We start from the raw sequence: 16,178 nt of genomic DNA on the forward strand, positions 1-16,178 counted from the left end.
GCTAAGGGGCCGTGCCCACTCCATGGTGGCTCCCAGTGGCTTCGGGCCAGCTGCTGCCCGGCCGGAGGGCCGGCCCGGCCGTGGCCGGGCTGCGCCTAACTCCGCGTGGGCGGGCAGGGGGGGATGCCCAAGGGACCGCGGCCGCCGGGCCCTGAAGCCTCCGGGGCCGCGTCCCTGTGAGCGTCGAGCGGGATCTGCGGCGGGGCGCCAAGCGCCGACGGGCCTGGAGCGTCCCGCCCGCCCTGGGCTGCGAGGTGGCCCACCACTCCGCCACCCCCGGGTCCCCGAGGCCTCCTGTCGCCTGCCTGGGCGGGCGGCAGGGCCCTGCCGGAGAGGGCTGGCCGCCGGCATGGCGGTAAGGCGCAGGCGCCAGCGAAGCTGGGCCTCAAGAGGCACCGCGCGGGCCCCTCCTGCGTCTACGGCCATACCACCCTGAACGCGCCCGATCTCGTCTGATCTCGGAAGCTAAGCAGGGTCGGGCCTGGTTAGTACTTGGATGGGAGACCGCCTGGGAATACCGGGTGCTGTAGGCTTTTTGCCTCCCGCTCCGCCTTCTCCTTTAGTCGCCCGCCGCCTCCGCCCCCGCCCCCGCCCCCGCCCCCGCCGGGCACCGCTGCAGGCCCCACCTCCTCCGGCCCCTCCCACCACAGCGCGCCAGAGGGGGCGCTCTCCGCCTGCCTGGCCGGCCAGGCGGCCAGAAGGCGGCCCTGGAAGGCAGCCGCATCCCAGCCGCTCCCGGGGTGGCTGGCCTGAACCCAGACTCCGCCTCAGGCCCGGGTGCCGGCCGTGCGGCCCGCGAGCCCCTTGACCTGCACCTGGCCGCCCCCACTAGCGCCCAGCCCCGGCGCAGCCACCTATCTGCCGGTGTGTCTCTCCACAGCTCCCTCCGGAAAAAGCCCCCCCTCCGCCGTTTCGCCACGGCCGGGGGCGGGAGCGGGGGCGGGGGCCGGGGCCGGTGCTCCGGGCCGGCCGGCCACAAGGCGCCGGGTCCTGTGCTCGGCGGGTGGCGTGGGGGCAAGGGTGGCCTTGCTGGGGCTAAGGGGCCGTGCCGACTCAATGGTGGCTCCCAGTGGGTTAAGGGCCGACTGCCGTCGGGCAGGAGGGCCGGCCCGGGCTGCGGCTGGGCTGCGCCTAGCGCCGCGTGGGCGGGCAGAGGGGAGGCCCAAGGGACCGCGGGCCCCGGGCCCTGAAGCCTCCGGGGCCACGTCCCTGTGAGCGACGTGCGGGATCTGGGGCGGGGCGCCAAGCGCCGAACGGTTTGGTGGGTCCCGCCCGCCCTGGGCTGGGAGGTCGCCGAACCCTCCGCCACCCCCCTGGTACCCGAGGCCGCCGTTGCCCTGCCTGGGCGGGCGGCGGGGCCCTGCCGGGGCGGGCTGGCCGCTGGGCTGGCGGGGAGGCGCAAGCGCCAGCGAAGCTGGGCCTCAAGAGGCACTCCGCGGGCCCCTCTTAACGTCTACGGCCATACCACCCTGAACGCGCCGGAACTCGTCTGATCTCGGAAGCTAAGCAGGGTCGGGCCTGGTTAGTACTTGGATGGGAGACCGCCTGGGAATACCGGGTGCTGTAGGCTTCTTGCCTCCCGCTCCGCCTTCTCCTTTAGTCGCCCGCCGCCTCCGCCCCCGCCCCCGCCCCCGCCGGGCAGCGCTGCAGGCCCCACCTCCTCCGGCCCCTCCCACCACAGCGCGCCAGAGGGGGCGCTCCGCGCCGGCCTGGCCGGCCAGGCGGCCAGAAGGCGGCCCTGGAAGGCAGCCGCCACCCCAGCCGCTCCCGTGGTGGCTGGCCCGGACCCAGACTCCGCCGCAGGCCGGGGTGCCGTCCGTGCGGCCCACGAAGCCCTCGACCTGCACTTGGCCGCCCCCACCGGAGCCCAGCCGCGCCGCAGCCCCCTGTCTGCCCGTGTGTCTCTCCACAGCTCCCTCCGGAAAAAGCCCACCCTTTGCCACTTCGCCACGGCCGAGAGTGGGAGCGGGGTCGTGGGCTGGGACCGGTTCGCTGGGCTGGCTAGACACCAGGCGCCGGGAACTTTGCTCGGCAGTTGGCGTGGGGGCAAGGGTGGCGTTGCTGTGTCTAAGGGGCCGTGCCGGCTCAATGGTGGCTCCCAGTGGCTTCGGGCCAACTGCCGTTGGGCAGGCGGGCCGGCCAGGCCGTGGCTGGGCTGCGCCTAGCACTGTGTGGATTGACAGGGTGGGGAATGCACAAGGGACCGAGGGCCACAGGCCCTTAAGCCTCCGGGGCCAAGTCCTGTGAGCGTTGAGCGGCTCTGGGGCGGAGGGCCAAGCGCCTACAGGCCTGGAGGGTCCCGCCTGACCTGAGCTGCGAAGTCGCCCACAACTCCACCACCCCCGGGCCCTCGAGGCCTCCTGTCGCTTGCCTGGGCGGACGGCAGGGCCGCGCCGGAGAGGGTTGGCTGCCGGGCTGGCGGTAAGTCGCCAGCACCAGCGAAGCTAAGCCTCAAGAGGCACACCGTGGCCCCCGCTGCATTCTACAGCCACACCTCCCTGAACGCACCACACCTCGTCTGATCTCGGAAGCTAATCAGGGTCTGGCCTGTTTCGTACCTGGATGGGAGACCACATGGGAATACCGAGTGCTGTAGGCTTTTTTGCCTCCCGCTCCGCCTTGACATTTAGTGGCCCGCGGCCGAGGCCGCCTCCGCCCCCGCTGAGCACCGCTGCAGGCCTCACCTCCTCACGTCCCTCCCAACACAGCGCGCCGGAGGGATCGCTCCCCGCCGAGCTGGCTGGACATGCGGCCAGAATGCGGCCCTGGAAGGCAGCCGCCACCCCAGCCGCTCCCGTGGTGGCTGGCCCGGACCCAGACTCCGCCGCAGGCCGGGGTGCCGTCCGTGCGGCCCGCGAGGCCCTCGACCTGCACTTGGCCGCCCCCACCGGAGCCCAGCCGCGCCGCAGCCCCCTGTCTGCCCGTGTGTCTCTCCACAGCTCCCTCCGGAAAAAGCCCCCCCCTCCGCCGTTTCGCCACGGCCGGGGGCGGGAGCGGGGGCGGGGGCCGGGGCCGCTTCTCCGGGCCTGCCGGCCACCAGGGCCGGGGTCCTGTGCTCGGCGGGCGGCGTGGGGGCAAGGGGGGGCCTTGCTGGGGCTAAGGGGCCGTGCCCACTCCATGGTGGCTCCCAGTGGCTTCGGGCCAGCTGCTGCCCGGCCGGAGGGCCGGCCCGGCCGTGGCCGGGCTGCGCCTAACTCCGCGTGGGCGGGCAGGGGGGGATGCCCAAGGGACCGCGGCCGCCGGGCCCTGAAGCCTCCGGGGCCGCGTCCCTGTGAGCGTCGAGCGGGATCTGCGGCGGGGCGCCAAGCGCCGACGGGCCTGGAGCGTCCCGCCCGCCCTGGGCTGCGAGGTGGCCCACCACTCCGCCACCCCCGGGTCCCCGAGGCCTCCTGTCGCCTGCCTGGGCGGGCGGCAGGGCCCTGCCGGAGAGGGCTGGCCGCCGGCATGGCGGTAAGGCGCAGGCGCCAGCGAAGCTGGGCCTCAAGAGGCACCGCGCGGGCCCCTCCTGCGTCTACGGCCATACCACCCTGAACGCGCCCGATCTCGTCTGATCTCGGAAGCTAAGCAGGGTCGGGCCTGGTTAGTACTTGGATGGGAGACCGCCTGGGAATACCGGGTGCTGTAGGCTTTTTGCCTCCCGCTCCGCCTTCTCCTTTAGTCGCCCGCCGCCTCCGCCCCCGCCCCCGCCCCCGCCCCCGCCGGGCACCGCTGCAGGCCCCACCTCCTCCGGCCCCTCCCACCACAGCGCGCCAGAGGGGGCGCTCTCCGCCTGCCTGGCCGGCCAGGCGGCCAGAAGGCGGCCCTGGAAGGCAGCCGCATCCCAGCCGCTCCCGGGGTGGCTGGCCTGAACCCAGACTCCGCCTCAGGCCCGGGTGCCGGCCGTGCGGCCCGCGAGCCCCTTGACCTGCACCTGGCCGCCCCCACTAGCGCCCAGCCCCGGCGCAGCCACCTATCTGCCGGTGTGTCTCTCCACAGCTCCCTCCGGAAAAAGCCCCCCCTCCGCCGTTTCGCCACGGCCGGGGGCGGGAGCGGGGGCGGGGGCCGGGGCCGGTGCTCCGGGCCGGCCGGCCACAAGGCGCCGGGTCCTGTGCTCGGCGGGTGGCGTGGGGGCAAGGGTGGCCTTGCTGGGGCTAAGGGGCCGTGCCGACTCAATGGTGGCTCCCAGTGGGTTAAGGGCCGACTGCCGTCGGGCAGGAGGGCCGGCCCGGGCTGCGGCTGGGCTGCGCCTAGCGCCGCGTGGGCGGGCAGAGGGGAGGCCCAAGGGACCGCGGGCCCCGGGCCCTGAAGCCTCCGGGGCCACGTCCCTGTGAGCGACGTGCGGGATCTGGGGCGGGGCGCCAAGCGCCGAACGGTTTGGTGGGTCCCGCCCGCCCTGGGCTGGGAGGTCGCCGAACCCTCCGCCACCCCCCTGGTACCCGAGGCCGCCGTTGCCCTGCCTGGGCGGGCGGCGGGGCCCTGCCGGGGCGGGCTGGCCGCTGGGCTGGCGGGGAGGCGCAAGCGCCAGCGAAGCTGGGCCTCAAGAGGCACTCCGCGGGCCCCTCTTAACGTCTACGGCCATACCACCCTGAACGCGCCGGAACTCGTCTGATCTCGGAAGCTAAGCAGGGTCGGGCCTGGTTAGTACTTGGATGGGAGACCGCCTGGGAATACCGGGTGCTGTAGGCTTCTTGCCTCCCGCTCCGCCTTCTCCTTTAGTCGCCCGCCGCCTCCGCCCCCGCCCCCGCCCCCGCCGGGCAGCGCTGCAGGCCCCACCTCCTCCGGCCCCTCCCACCACAGCGCGCCAGAGGGGGCGCTCCGCGCCGGCCTGGCCGGCCAGGCGGCCAGAAGGCGGCCCTGGAAGGCAGCCGCCACCCCAGCCGCTCCCGTGGTGGCTGGCCCGGACCCAGACTCCGCCGCAGGCCGGGGTGCCGTCCGTGCGGCCCACGAAGCCCTCGACCTGCACTTGGCCGCCCCCACCGGAGCCCAGCCGCGCCGCAGCCCCCTGTCTGCCCGTGTGTCTCTCCACAGCTCCCTCCGGAAAAAGCCCACCCTTTGCCACTTCGCCACGGCCGAGAGTGGGAGCGGGGTCGTGGGCTGGGACCGGTTCGCTGGGCTGGCTAGACACCAGGCGCCGGGAACTTTGCTCGGCAGTTGGCGTGGGGGCAAGGGTGGCGTTGCTGTGTCTAAGGGGCCGTGCCGGCTCAATGGTGGCTCCCAGTGGCTTCGGGCCAACTGCCGTTGGGCAGGCGGGCCGGCCAGGCCGTGGCTGGGCTGCGCCTAGCACTGTGTGGATTGACAGGGTGGGGAATGCACAAGGGACCGAGGGCCACAGGCCCTTAAGCCTCCGGGGCCAAGTCCTGTGAGCGTTGAGCGGCTCTGGGGCGGAGGGCCAAGCGCCTACAGGCCTGGAGGGTCCCGCCTGACCTGAGCTGCGAAGTCGCCCACAACTCCACCACCCCCGGGCCCTCGAGGCCTCCTGTCGCTTGCCTGGGCGGACGGCAGGGCCGTGCCGGAGAGGGTTGGCTGCCGGGCTGGCGGTAAGTCGCCAGCACCAGCGAAGCTAAGCCTCAAGAGGCACACCGTGGCCCCCGCTGCATTCTACGGCCACACCTCCCTGAACGCACCACACCTCGTCTGATCTCGGAAGCTAATCAGGGTCTGGCCTGTTTCGTACCTGGATGGGAGACCACATGGGAATACCGAGTGCTGTAGGCTTTTTTGCCTCCCGCTCCGCCTTGACATTTAGTGGCCCGCGGCCGAGGCCGCCTCCGCCCCCGCTGAGCACCGCTGCAGGCCTCACCTCCTCACGTCCCTCCCAACACAGCGCGCCGGAGGGATCGCTCCCCGCCGAGCTGGCTGGACATGCGGCCAGAATGCGGCCCTGGAAGGCAGCCGCCACCCCAGCCGCTCCCGTGGTGGCTGGCCCGGACCCAGACTCCGCCGCAGGCCGGGGTGCCGTCCGTGCGGCCCGCGAGGCCCTCGACCTGCACTTGGCCGCCCCCACCGGAGCCCAGCCGCGCCGCAGCCCCCTGTCTGCCCGTGTGTCTCTCCACAGCTCCCTCCGGAAAAAGCCCCCCCCTCCGCCGTTTCGCCACGGCCGGGGGCGGGAGCGGGGGCGGGGGCCGGGGCCGCTTCTCCGGGCCTGCCGGCCACCAGGGCCGGGGTCCTGTGCTCGGCGGGCGGCGTGGGGGCAAGGGGGGGCCTTGCTGGGGCTAAGGGGCCGTGCCCACTCCATGGTGGCTCCCAGTGGCTTCGGGCCAGCTGCTGCCCGGCCGGAGGGCCGGCCCGGCCGTGGCCGGGCTGCGCCTAACTCCGCGTGGGCGGGCAGGGGGGGATGCCCAAGGGACCGCGGCCGCCGGGCCCTGAAGCCTCCGGGGCCGCGTCCCTGTGAGCGTCGAGCGGGATCTGCGGCGGGGCGCCAAGCGCCGACGGGCCTGGAGCGTCCCGCCCGCCCTGGGCTGCGAGGTGGCCCACCACTCCGCCACCCCCGGGTCCCCGAGGCCTCCTGTCGCCTGCCTGGGCGGGCGGCAGGGCCCTGCCGGAGAGGGCTGGCCGCCGGCATGGCGGTAAGGCGCAGGCGCCAGCGAAGCTGGGCCTCAAGAGGCACCGCGCGGGCCCCTCCTGCGTCTACGGCCATACCACCCTGAACGCGCCCGATCTCGTCTGATCTCGGAAGCTAAGCAGGGTCGGGCCTGGTTAGTACTTGGATGGGAGACCGCCTGGGAATACCGGGTGCTGTAGGCTTTTTGCCTCCCGCTCCGCCTTCTCCTTTAGTCGCCCGCCGCCTCCGCCCCCGCCCCCGCCCCCGCCCCCGCCGGGCACCGCTGCAGGCCCCACCTCCTCCGGCCCCTCCCACCACAGCGCGCCAGAGGGGGCGCTCTCCGCCTGCCTGGCCGGCCAGGCGGCCAGAAGGCGGCCCTGGAAGGCAGCCGCATCCCAGCCGCTCCCGGGGTGGCTGGCCTGAACCCAGACTCCGCCTCAGGCCCGGGTGCCGGCCGTGCGGCCCGCGAGCCCCTTGACCTGCACCTGGCCGCCCCCACTAGCGCCCAGCCCCGGCGCAGCCACCTATCTGCCGGTGTGTCTCTCCACAGCTCCCTCCGGAAAAAGCCCCCCCTCCGCCGTTTCGCCACGGCCGAGTGCGGGAGCGGGGTCGTGGGCCAGGACTCGTTCTCCGAACCGGCCGACCACTAGGCACCGGGAACAGTGCTCGGCAGTTGGCGTGGATGCAAGTGTGGCCTTGCTGGCTGTAATGGGCCATGCCAACACAATGGTGGCTCCCAGTGGATTCGGGGCAACTGCCGTCGGGCAGGAGGGCCGGCCCGGCCACGGCTAGGTTGTGCCTAGCACTGCGTGAGTGGACAGGGTTGGTAATGCCCGAGGGACCTAGGGCCAAGGGACATTAAGCCTCCGGGGCCACGTCCTTGTGAGCATCAAGCGGGACCTGGGGCGGAGCGCCAAGCACCTACGGGCCTGGAGGATCCCGCCTGACCTGAGCTGCGAGGTCGCCCTTGACTATGCAACCCCTGGGTCCCTGAGGCCTCCTGTCGCCAGCCTGGGCGGGCGGCAGGGCCTTGCTGAAGAGGGCTGACCGCCGAGCAGGGAGCAAGTCGCCAGCACCAGCGAAGCAAAGCCTCAAGAGGCACCCCGTGGCCCCGGCTGCCCTCTAAGGCCATACCACCCTGAACGTGCCCCATCTCGTCTGATCGCGGAAGCTAAGCAGGGTCGGGCCTGGTTAGTACTTGGATGGGAGACCGCCTGGGAATACCGGGTGCTGTAGGCTTTTTGCCTCCCGCTCCGCCTTCTCCTTTAGTCGCCCGCCGCCTCCGCCGCCGCCCCCGCCCCCGCCGAGCAGCGCTGCAGGCCCCACCTCCTCCGGCCCCTCCCACCACAGCGCGCCAGAGGGGGCGCTCCGCGCCGGCCTGGCCGGCCAGGCGGCCAGAAGGCGGCCCTGGAAGGCAGCCGCCACCCCAGCCGCTCCCGTGGTGGCTGGCCCGGACCCAGACTCCGCCGCAGGCCGGGGTGCCGTCCGTGCGGCCCACGAAGCCCTCGACCTGCACTTGGCCGCCCCCACCGGAGCCCAGCCGCGCCGCAGCCCCCTGTCTGCCCGTGTGTATCTCCACAGCTCCCTCCGGAAAAAGCCCACCCTCCGCCGTTTCGCCACGGCCGGGGGCGGGAGCGGGGGCGGGGGCTGGGACCGGTTCGCTGGGCTGGCTAGACACCAGGCGCCGGGTCCTGTGCTCGGCGGGTGGCGTGGGGGCAAGGGTGGCCTTGCTGGGGCTAAGGGGCCGTGCCGGCTCAATGGTGGCTCCCAGTGGGTTAAGGGCCGACTGCCGTCGGGCAGGAGGGCCGGCCAGGCCGTGGCTGGGCTGCGCCTAGCACTGTGTGGATTGACAGGGTGGGGAATGCACAAGGGACCGAGGGCCACAGGCCCTTAAGCCTCCGGGGCCAAGTCCTGTGAGCGTTGAGCGGCTCTGGGGCGGAGGGCCAAGCGCCTACAGGCCTGGAGGGTCCCGCCTGACCTGAGCTGCGAAGTCGCCCACAACTCCACCACCCCCGGGCCCTCGAGGCCTCCTGTCGCTTGCCTGGGCGGACGGCAGGGCCGCGCCGGAGAGGGTTGGCTGCCGGGCTGGCGGTGAGTCGCCAGCACCAGCGAAGCTAAGCCTCAAGAGGCACACCGTGGCCCCCGCTGCATTCTACGGCCACACCTCCCTGAACGCACCACACCTCGTCTGATCTCGGAAGCTAATCAGGGTCTGGCCTGTTTCGTACCTGGATGGGAGACCACATGGGAATACCGAGTGCTGTAGGCTTTTTTGCCTCCCGCTCCGCCTTGACATTTAGTGGCCCGCGGCCGAGGCCGCCTCCGCCCCCGCTGAGCACCGCTGCAGGCCTCACCTCCTCACGTCCCTCCCAACACAGCGCGCCGGAGGGATCGCTCCCCGCCGAGCTGGCTGGACATGCGGCCAGAATGCGGCCCTGGAAGGCAGCCGCCACCCCAGCCGCTCCCGTGGTGGCTGGCCCGGACCCAGACTCCGCCGCAGGCCGGGGTGCCGTCCGTGCGGCCCGCGAGGCCCTCGACCTGCACTTGGCCGCCCCCACCGGAGCCCAGCCGCGCCGCAGCCCCCTGTCTGCCCGTGTGTCTCTCCACAGCTCCCTCCGGAAAAAGCCCCCCCCTCCGCCGTTTCGCCACGGCCGGGGGCGGGAGCGGGGGCGGGGGCCGGGGCCGCTTCTCCGGGCCTGCCGGCCACCAGGGCCGGGGTCCTGTGCTCGGCGGGCGGCGTGGGGGCAAGGGGGGGCCTTGCTGGGGCTAAGGGGCCGTGCCCACTCCATGGTGGCTCCCAGTGGCTTCGGGCCAGCTGCTGCCCGGCCGGAGGGCCGGCCCGGCCGTGGCCGGGCTGCGCCTAACTCCGCGTGGGCGGGCAGGGGGGGATGCCCAAGGGACCGCGGCCGCCGGGCCCTGAAGCCTCCGGGGCCGCGTCCCTGTGAGCGTCGAGCGGGATCTGCGGCGGGGCGCCAAGCGCCGACGGGCCTGGAGCGTCCCGCCCGCCCTGGGCTGCGAGGTGGCCCACCACTCCGCCACCCCCGGGTCCCCGAGGCCTCCTGTCGCCTGCCTGGGCGGGCGGCAGGGCCCTGCCGGAGAGGGCTGGCCGCCGGCATGGCGGTAAGGCGCAGGCGCCAGCGAAGCTGGGCCTCAAGAGGCACCGCGCGGGCCCCTCCTGCGTCTACGGCCATACCACCCTGAACGCGCCCGATCTCGTCTGATCTCGGAAGCTAAGCAGGGTCGGGCCTGGTTAGTACTTGGATGGGAGACCGCCTGGGAATACCGGGTGCTGTAGGCTTTTTGCCTCCCGCTCCGCCTTCTCCTTTAGTCGCCCGCCGCCTCCGCCGCCGCCCCCGCCCCCGCCGGGCAGCGCTGCAGGCCCCACCTCCTCCGGCCCCTCCCACCACAGCGCGCCAGAGGGGGCGCTCCGCGCCGGCCTGGCCGGCCAGGCGGCCAGAAGGCGGCCCTGGAAGGCAGCCGCCACCCCAGCCGCTCCCGTGGTGGCTGGCCCGGACCCAGACTCCGCCGCAGGCCGGGGTGCCGTCCGTGCGGCCCACGAAGCCCTCGACCTGCACTTGGCCGCCCCCACCGGAGCCCAGCCGCGCCGCAGCCCCCTGTCTGCCCGTGTGTATCTCCACAGCTCCCTCCGGAAAAAGCCCACCCTCCGCCGTTTCGCCACGGCCGGGGGCGGGAGCGGGGGCGGGGGCTGGGACCGGTTCGCTGGGCTGGCTAGACACCAGGCGCCGGGTCCTGTGCTCGGCGGGTGGCGTGGGGGCAAGGGTGGCCTTGCTGGGGCTAAGGGGCCGTGCCGGCTCAATGGTGGCTCCCAGTGGGTTAAGGGCCGACTGCCGTCGGGCAGGAGGGCCGGCCAGGCCGTGGCTGGGCTGCGCCTAGCACTGTGTGGATTGACAGGGTGGGGAATGCACAAGGGACCGAGGGCCACAGGCCCTTAAGCCTCCGGGGCCAAGTCCTGTGAGCGTTGAGCGGCTCTGGGGCGGAGGGCCAAGCGCCTACAGGCCTGGAGGGTCCCGCCTGACCTGAGCTGCGAAGTCGCCCACAACTCCACCACCCCCGGGCCCTCGAGGCCTCCTGTCGCTTGCCTGGGCGGACGGCAGGGCCGCGCCGGAGAGGGTTGGCTGCCGGGCTGGCGGTGAGTCGCCAGCACCAGCGAAGCTAAGCCTCAAGAGGCACACCGTGGCCCCCGCTGCATTCTACGGCCACACCTCCCTGAACGCACCACACCTCGTCTGATCTCGGAAGCTAATCAGGGTCTGGCCTGTTTCGTACCTGGATGGGAGACCACATGGGAATACCGAGTGCTGTAGGCTTTTTTGCCTCCCGCTCCGCCTTGACATTTAGTGGCCCGCGGCCGAGGCCGCCTCCGCCCCCGCTGAGCACCGCTGCAGGCCTCACCTCCTCACGTCCCTCCCAACACAGCGCGCCGGAGGGATCGCTCCCCGCCGAGCTGGCTGGACATGCGGCCAGAATGCGGCCCTGGAAGGCAGCCGCCACCCCAGCCGCTCCCGTGGTGGCTGGCCCGGACCCAGACTCCGCCGCAGGCCGGGGTGCCGTCCGTGCGGCCCGCGAGGCCCTCGACCTGCACTTGGCCGCCCCCACCGGAGCCCAGCCGCGCCGCAGCCCCCTGTCTGCCCGTGTGTCTCTCCACAGCTCCCTCCGGAAAAAGCCCCCCCCTCCGCCGTTTCGCCACGGCCGGGGGCGGGAGCGGGGGCGGGGGCCGGGGCCGCTTCTCCGGGCCTGCCGGCCACCAGGGCCGGGGTCCTGTGCTCGGCGGGCGGCGTGGGGGCAAGGGGGGGCCTTGCTGGGGCTAAGGGGCCGTGCCCACTCCATGGTGGCTCCCAGTGGCTTCGGGCCAGCTGCTGCCCGGCCGGAGGGCCGGCCCGGCCGTGGCCGGGCTGCGCCTAACTCCGCGTGGGCGGGCAGGGGGGGATGCCCAAGGGACCGCGGCCGCCGGGCCCTGAAGCCTCCGGGGCCGCGTCCCTGTGAGCGTCGAGCGGGATCTGCGGCGGGGCGCCAAGCGCCGACGGGCCTGGAGCGTCCCGCCCGCCCTGGGCTGCGAGGTGGCCCACCACTCCGCCACCCCCGGGTCCCCGAGGCCTCCTGTCGCCTGCCTGGGCGGGCGGCAGGGCCCTGCCGGAGAGGGCTGGCCGCCGGCATGGCGGTAAGGCGCAGGCGCCAGCGAAGCTGGGCCTCAAGAGGCACCGCGCGGGCCCCTCCTGCGTCTACGGCCATACCACCCTGAACGCGCCCGATCTCGTCTGATCTCGGAAGCTAAGCAGGGTCGGGCCTGGTTAGTACTTGGATGGGAGACCGCCTGGGAATACCGGGTGCTGTAGGCTTTTTGCCTCCCGCTCCGCCTTCTCCTTTAGTCGCCCGCCGCCTCCGCCCCCGCCCCCGACCCCGCCCCCGCCGGGCACCGCTGCAGGCCCCACCTCCTCCGGCCCCTCCCACCACAGCGCGCCAGAGGGGGCGCTCTCCGCCTGCCTGGCCGGCCAGGCGGCCAGAAGGCGGCCCTGGAAGGCAGCCGCATCCCAGCCGCTCCCGGGGTGGCTGGCCTGAACCCAGACTCCGCCTCAGGCCCGGGTGCCGGCCGTGCGGCCCGCGAGCCCCTTGACCTGCACCTGGCCGCCCCCACTAGCGCCCAGCCCCGGCGCAGCCACCTATCTGCTGGTGTGTCTCTCCACAGCTCCCTCCGGAAAAAGCCCCCCCTCCGCCGTTTCGCCACGGCCGAGTGCGGGAGCGGGGTCGTGGGCCAGGACTCGTTCTCCGAACCGGCCGACCACTAGGCACCGGGAACAGTGCTCGGCAGTTGGTGTGGATGCAAGTGTGGCCTTGCTGGCTGTAATGGGCCATGCCAACACAATGGTGGCTCCCAGTGGATTCGGGGCAACTGCCGTCGGGCAGGAGGGCCGGCCCGGCCACGGCTATGTTGTGCCTAGCACTGCGTGAGTGGACAGGGTTGGTAATGCCCGAGGGACCTAGGGCCAAGGGACATTAAGCCTCCGGGGCCACGTCCTTGTGAGCATCAAGCGGGACCTGGGGCGGAGCGCCAAGCACCTACGGGCCTGGAGGATCCCGCCTGACCTGAGCTGCGAGGTCGCCCTTGACTATGCAACCCCTGGGTCCCTGAGGCCTCCTGTCGCCAGCCTGGACGGGCGGCAGGGCCTTGCTGAAGAGGGCTGACCGCCGAGCAGGGAGCAAGTCGCCAGCACCAGCGAAGCAAAGCCTCAAGAGGCACCCCGTGGCCCCGGCTGCCCTCTAAGGCCATACCACCCTGAACGCGCCCCATCTCGTCTGATCTCGGAAGCTAAGCAGGGTCGGGCCTGGTTAGTACTTGGATGGGAGACCGCCTGGGAATACCGGGTGCTGTAGGCTTCTTGCCTCCCGCTCCGCCTTCTCCTTTAGTCGCCCGCCGCCTCCGCCCCCGCCCCCGCCCCCGCCGGGCAGCGCTGCAGGCCCCACCTCCTCCGGCCCCTCCCACCACAGCGCGCCAGAGGGGGCGCTCCGCGCCGGCCTGGCCGGCCAGGCGGCCAGAAGGCGGCCCTGGAAGGCAGCCGCCACCCCAGCCGCTCCCGTGGTGGCTGGCCCGGACCCAGACTCCGCCGCAGGCCGGGGTGCCGTCCGTGCGGCCCACGAAGCCCTCGACCTGCACTTGGCCGCCCCCACCGGAGCCCAGCCGCGCCGCAGCCCCCTGTCTGCCCGTGTGTATCTCCACAGCTCCCTCCGGAAAAAGCCCACGCTCCGCCGTTTCGCCACGGCCGGGGGCGGGAGCGGGGGCGGGGGCTGGGACCGGTTCGCTGGGCTGGCTAGACACCAGGCGCCGGGTCCTGTGCTCGGCGGGTGGCGTGGGGGCAAGGGTGGCCTTGCTGGGGCTAAGGGGCCGTGCCGGCTCAATGGTGGCTCCCAGTGGGTTAAGGGCCGACTGCCGTCGGGCAGGAGGGCCGGCCAGGCCGTGGCTGGGCTGCGCCTAGCACTGTGTGGATTGACAGGGTGGGGAATGCACAAGGGACCGAGGGCCACAGGCCCTTAAGCCTCCGGGGCCAAGTCCTGTGAGCGTTGAGCGGCTCTGGGGCGGAGGGCCAAGCGCCTACAGGCCTGGAGGGTCCCGCCTGACCTGAGCTGCGAAGTCGCCCACAACTCCACCACCCCCGGGCCCTCGAGGCCTCCTGTCGCTTGCCTGGGCGGACGGCAGGGCCGCGCCGGAGAGGGTTGGCTGCCGGGCTGGCGGTGAGTCGCCAGCACCAGCGAAGCTAAGCCTCAAGAGGCACACCGTGGCCCCCGCTGCATTCTACGGCCACACCTCCCTGAACGCACCACACCTCGTCTGATCTCGGAAGCTAATCAGGGTCTGGCCTGTTTCGTACCTGGATGGGAGACCACATGGGAATACCGAGTGCTGTAGGCTTTTTTGCCTCCCGCTCCGCCTTGACATTTAGTGGCCCGCGGCCGAGGCCGCCTCCGCCCCCGCTGAGCACCGCTGCAGGCCTCACCTCCTCACGTCCCTCCCAACACAGCGCGCCGGAGGGATCGCTCCCCGCCGAGCTGGCTGGACATGCGGCCAGAATGCGGCCCTGGAAGGCAGCCGCCACCCCAGCCGCTCCCGTGGTGGCTGGCCCGGACCCAGACTCCGCCGCAGGCCGGGGTGCCGTCCGTGCGGCCCGCGAGGCCCTCGACCTGCACTTGGCCGCCCCCACCGGAGCCCAGCCGCGCCGCAGCCCCCTGTCTGCCCGTGTGTCTCTCCACAGCTCCCTCCGGAAAAAGCCCCCCCCTCCGCCGTTTCGCCACGGCCGGGGGCGGGAGCGGGGGCGGGGGCCGGGGCCGCTTCTCCAGGCCTGCCGGCCACCAGGGCCGGGGTCCTGTGCTCGGCGGGCGGCGTGGGGGCAAGGGGGGGCCTTGCTGGGGCTAAGGGGCCGTGCCCACTCCATGGTGGCTCCCAGTGGCTTCGGGCCAGCTGCTGCCCGGCCGGAGGGCCGGCCCGGCCGTGGCCGGGCTGCGCCTAACTCCGCGTGGGCGGGCAGGGGGGGATGCCCAAGGGACCGCGGCCGCCGGGCCCTGAAGCCTCCGGGGCCGCGTCCCTGTGAGCGTCGAGCGGGATCTGCGGCGGGGCGCCAAGCGCCGACGGGCCTGGAGCGTCCCGCCCGCCCTGGGCTGCGAGGTGGCCCACCACTCCGCCACCCCCGGGTCCCCGAGGCCTCCTGTCGCCTGCCTGGGCGGGCGGCAGGGCCCTGCCGGAGAGGGCTGGCCGCCGGCATGGCGGTAAGGCGCAGGCGCCAGCGAAGCTGGGCCTCAAGAGGCACCGCGCGGGCCCCTCCTGCGTCTACGGCCATACCACCCTGAACGCGCCCGATCTCGTCTGATCTCGGAAGCTAAGCAGGGTCGGGCCTGGTTAGTACTTGGATGGGAGACCGCCTGGGAATACCGGGTGCTGTAGGCTTTTTGCCTCCCGCTCCGCCTTCTCCTTTAGTCGCCCGCCGCCTCCGCCCCCGCCCCCGCCCCCGCCCCCGCCGGGCACCGCTGCAGGCCCCACCTCCTCCGGCCCCTCCCACCACAGCGCGCCAGAGGGGGCGCTCTCCGCCTGCCTGGCCGGCCAGGCGGCCAGAAGGCGGCCCTGGAAGGCAGCCGCATCCCAGCCGCTCCCGGGGTGGCTGGCCTGAACCCAGACTCCGCCTCAGGCCCGGGTGCCGGCCGTGCGGCCCGCGAGCCCCTTGACCTGCACCTGGCCGCCCCCACTAGCGCCCAGCCCCGGCGCAGCCACCTATCTGCCGGTGTGTCTCTCCACAGCTCCCTCCGGAAAAAGCCCCCCCTCCGCCGTTTCGCCACGGCCGAGTGCGGGAGCGGGGTCGTGGGCCAGGACTCGTTCTCCGAACCGGCCGACCACTAGGCACCGGGAACAGTGCTCGGCAGTTGGCGTGGATGCAAGTGTGGCCTTGCTGGCTGTAATGGGCCATGCCAACACAATGGTGGCTCCCAGTGGATTCGGGGCAACTGCCGTCGGGCAGGAGGGCCGGCCCGGCCACGGCTAGGTTGTGCCTAGCACTGCGTGAGTGGACAGGGTTGGTAATGCCCGAGGGACCTAGGGCCAAGGGACATTAAGCCTCCGGGGCCACGTCCTTGTGAGCATCAAGCGGGACCTGGGGCGGAGCGCCAAGCACCTACGGGCCTGGAGGATCCCGCCTGACCTGAGCTGCGAGGTCGCCCTTGACTATGCAACCCCTGGGTCCCTGAGGCCTCCTGTCGCCAGCCTGGGCGGGCGGCAGGGCCTTGCTGAAGAGGGCTGACCGCCGAGCAGGGAGCAAGTCGCCAGCACCAGCGAAGCAAAGCCTCAAGAGGCACCCCGTGGCCCCGGCTGCCCTCTAAGGCCATACCACCCTGAACGTGCCCCATCTCGTCTGATCGCGGAAGCTAAGCAGGGTCGGGCCTGGTTAGTACTTGGATGGGAGACCGCCTGGGAATACCGGGTGCTGTAGGCTTTTTGCCTCCCGCTCCGCCTTCTCCTTTAGTCGCCCGCCGCCTCCGCCGCCGCCCCCGCCCCCGCCGAGCAGCGCTGCAGGCCCCACCTCCTCCGGCCCCTCCCACCACAGCGCGCCAGAGGGGGCGCTCCGCGCCGGCCTGGCCGGCCAGGCGGCCAGAAGGCGGCCCT

The 16,178-nt window shown here is 73.3% G+C and overlaps 9 non-coding genes and 7 pseudogenes across 9 annotated transcripts; all 16 read left to right on the forward strand.

Annotated features, from left to right (window-relative positions):
- Positions 1–414: 414 nt before the first annotated feature.
- Positions 415–533, forward strand: LOC133083285 (5S ribosomal RNA). The gene has a single exon (XR_009699203.1). It is a non-coding gene; the product is annotated as a 5S ribosomal RNA (ribosomal RNA).
- A 918-nt stretch (positions 534–1,451) lies between these two features.
- On the forward strand, positions 1,452–1,570 carry LOC133083090 (5S ribosomal RNA). The gene has a single exon (XR_009699154.1). It is a non-coding gene; the product is annotated as a 5S ribosomal RNA (ribosomal RNA).
- Positions 1,571–2,480: 910 nt separating this feature from the next.
- Positions 2,481–2,599, forward strand: LOC133083268 (5S ribosomal RNA; annotated as a pseudogene).
- Positions 2,600–3,509: 910 nt separating this feature from the next.
- On the forward strand, positions 3,510–3,628 carry LOC133083286 (5S ribosomal RNA). The gene has a single exon (XR_009699204.1). It is a non-coding gene; the product is annotated as a 5S ribosomal RNA (ribosomal RNA).
- Positions 3,629–4,546: 918 nt separating this feature from the next.
- LOC133083091 (5S ribosomal RNA) lies at positions 4,547–4,665 on the forward strand. Its single transcript, XR_009699155.1, has one exon. It is a non-coding gene; the product is annotated as a 5S ribosomal RNA (ribosomal RNA).
- A 910-nt stretch (positions 4,666–5,575) lies between these two features.
- Positions 5,576–5,694, forward strand: LOC133083218 (5S ribosomal RNA; annotated as a pseudogene).
- A 910-nt stretch (positions 5,695–6,604) lies between these two features.
- On the forward strand, positions 6,605–6,723 carry LOC133083287 (5S ribosomal RNA). Its single transcript, XR_009699205.1, has one exon. It is a non-coding gene; the product is annotated as a 5S ribosomal RNA (ribosomal RNA).
- A 917-nt stretch (positions 6,724–7,640) lies between these two features.
- Positions 7,641–7,759, forward strand: LOC133083154 (5S ribosomal RNA; annotated as a pseudogene).
- Positions 7,760–8,670: 911 nt separating this feature from the next.
- LOC133083219 (5S ribosomal RNA) lies at positions 8,671–8,789 on the forward strand (annotated as a pseudogene).
- Positions 8,790–9,699: 910 nt separating this feature from the next.
- On the forward strand, positions 9,700–9,818 carry LOC133083288 (5S ribosomal RNA). The gene has a single exon (XR_009699206.1). It is a non-coding gene; the product is annotated as a 5S ribosomal RNA (ribosomal RNA).
- Positions 9,819–10,729: 911 nt separating this feature from the next.
- On the forward strand, positions 10,730–10,848 carry LOC133083221 (5S ribosomal RNA; annotated as a pseudogene).
- A 910-nt stretch (positions 10,849–11,758) lies between these two features.
- LOC133083289 (5S ribosomal RNA) lies at positions 11,759–11,877 on the forward strand. Its single transcript, XR_009699207.1, has one exon. It is a non-coding gene; the product is annotated as a 5S ribosomal RNA (ribosomal RNA).
- A 917-nt stretch (positions 11,878–12,794) lies between these two features.
- LOC133083108 (5S ribosomal RNA) lies at positions 12,795–12,913 on the forward strand. Its single transcript, XR_009699171.1, has one exon. It is a non-coding gene; the product is annotated as a 5S ribosomal RNA (ribosomal RNA).
- Positions 12,914–13,824: 911 nt separating this feature from the next.
- Positions 13,825–13,943, forward strand: LOC133083222 (5S ribosomal RNA; annotated as a pseudogene).
- Positions 13,944–14,853: 910 nt separating this feature from the next.
- LOC133083290 (5S ribosomal RNA) lies at positions 14,854–14,972 on the forward strand. Its single transcript, XR_009699208.1, has one exon. It is a non-coding gene; the product is annotated as a 5S ribosomal RNA (ribosomal RNA).
- A 917-nt stretch (positions 14,973–15,889) lies between these two features.
- LOC133083155 (5S ribosomal RNA) lies at positions 15,890–16,008 on the forward strand (annotated as a pseudogene).
- The last annotated feature ends 170 nt before the right edge of the window (positions 16,009–16,178 follow it).

This window comes from Eubalaena glacialis, unplaced genomic scaffold (assembly GCF_028564815.1).
Source record: "Eubalaena glacialis isolate mEubGla1 unplaced genomic scaffold, mEubGla1.1.hap2.+ XY scaffold_248_1, whole genome shotgun sequence".
NCBI classification, from domain to species: domain Eukaryota; kingdom Metazoa; phylum Chordata; class Mammalia; order Artiodactyla; family Balaenidae; genus Eubalaena; species Eubalaena glacialis.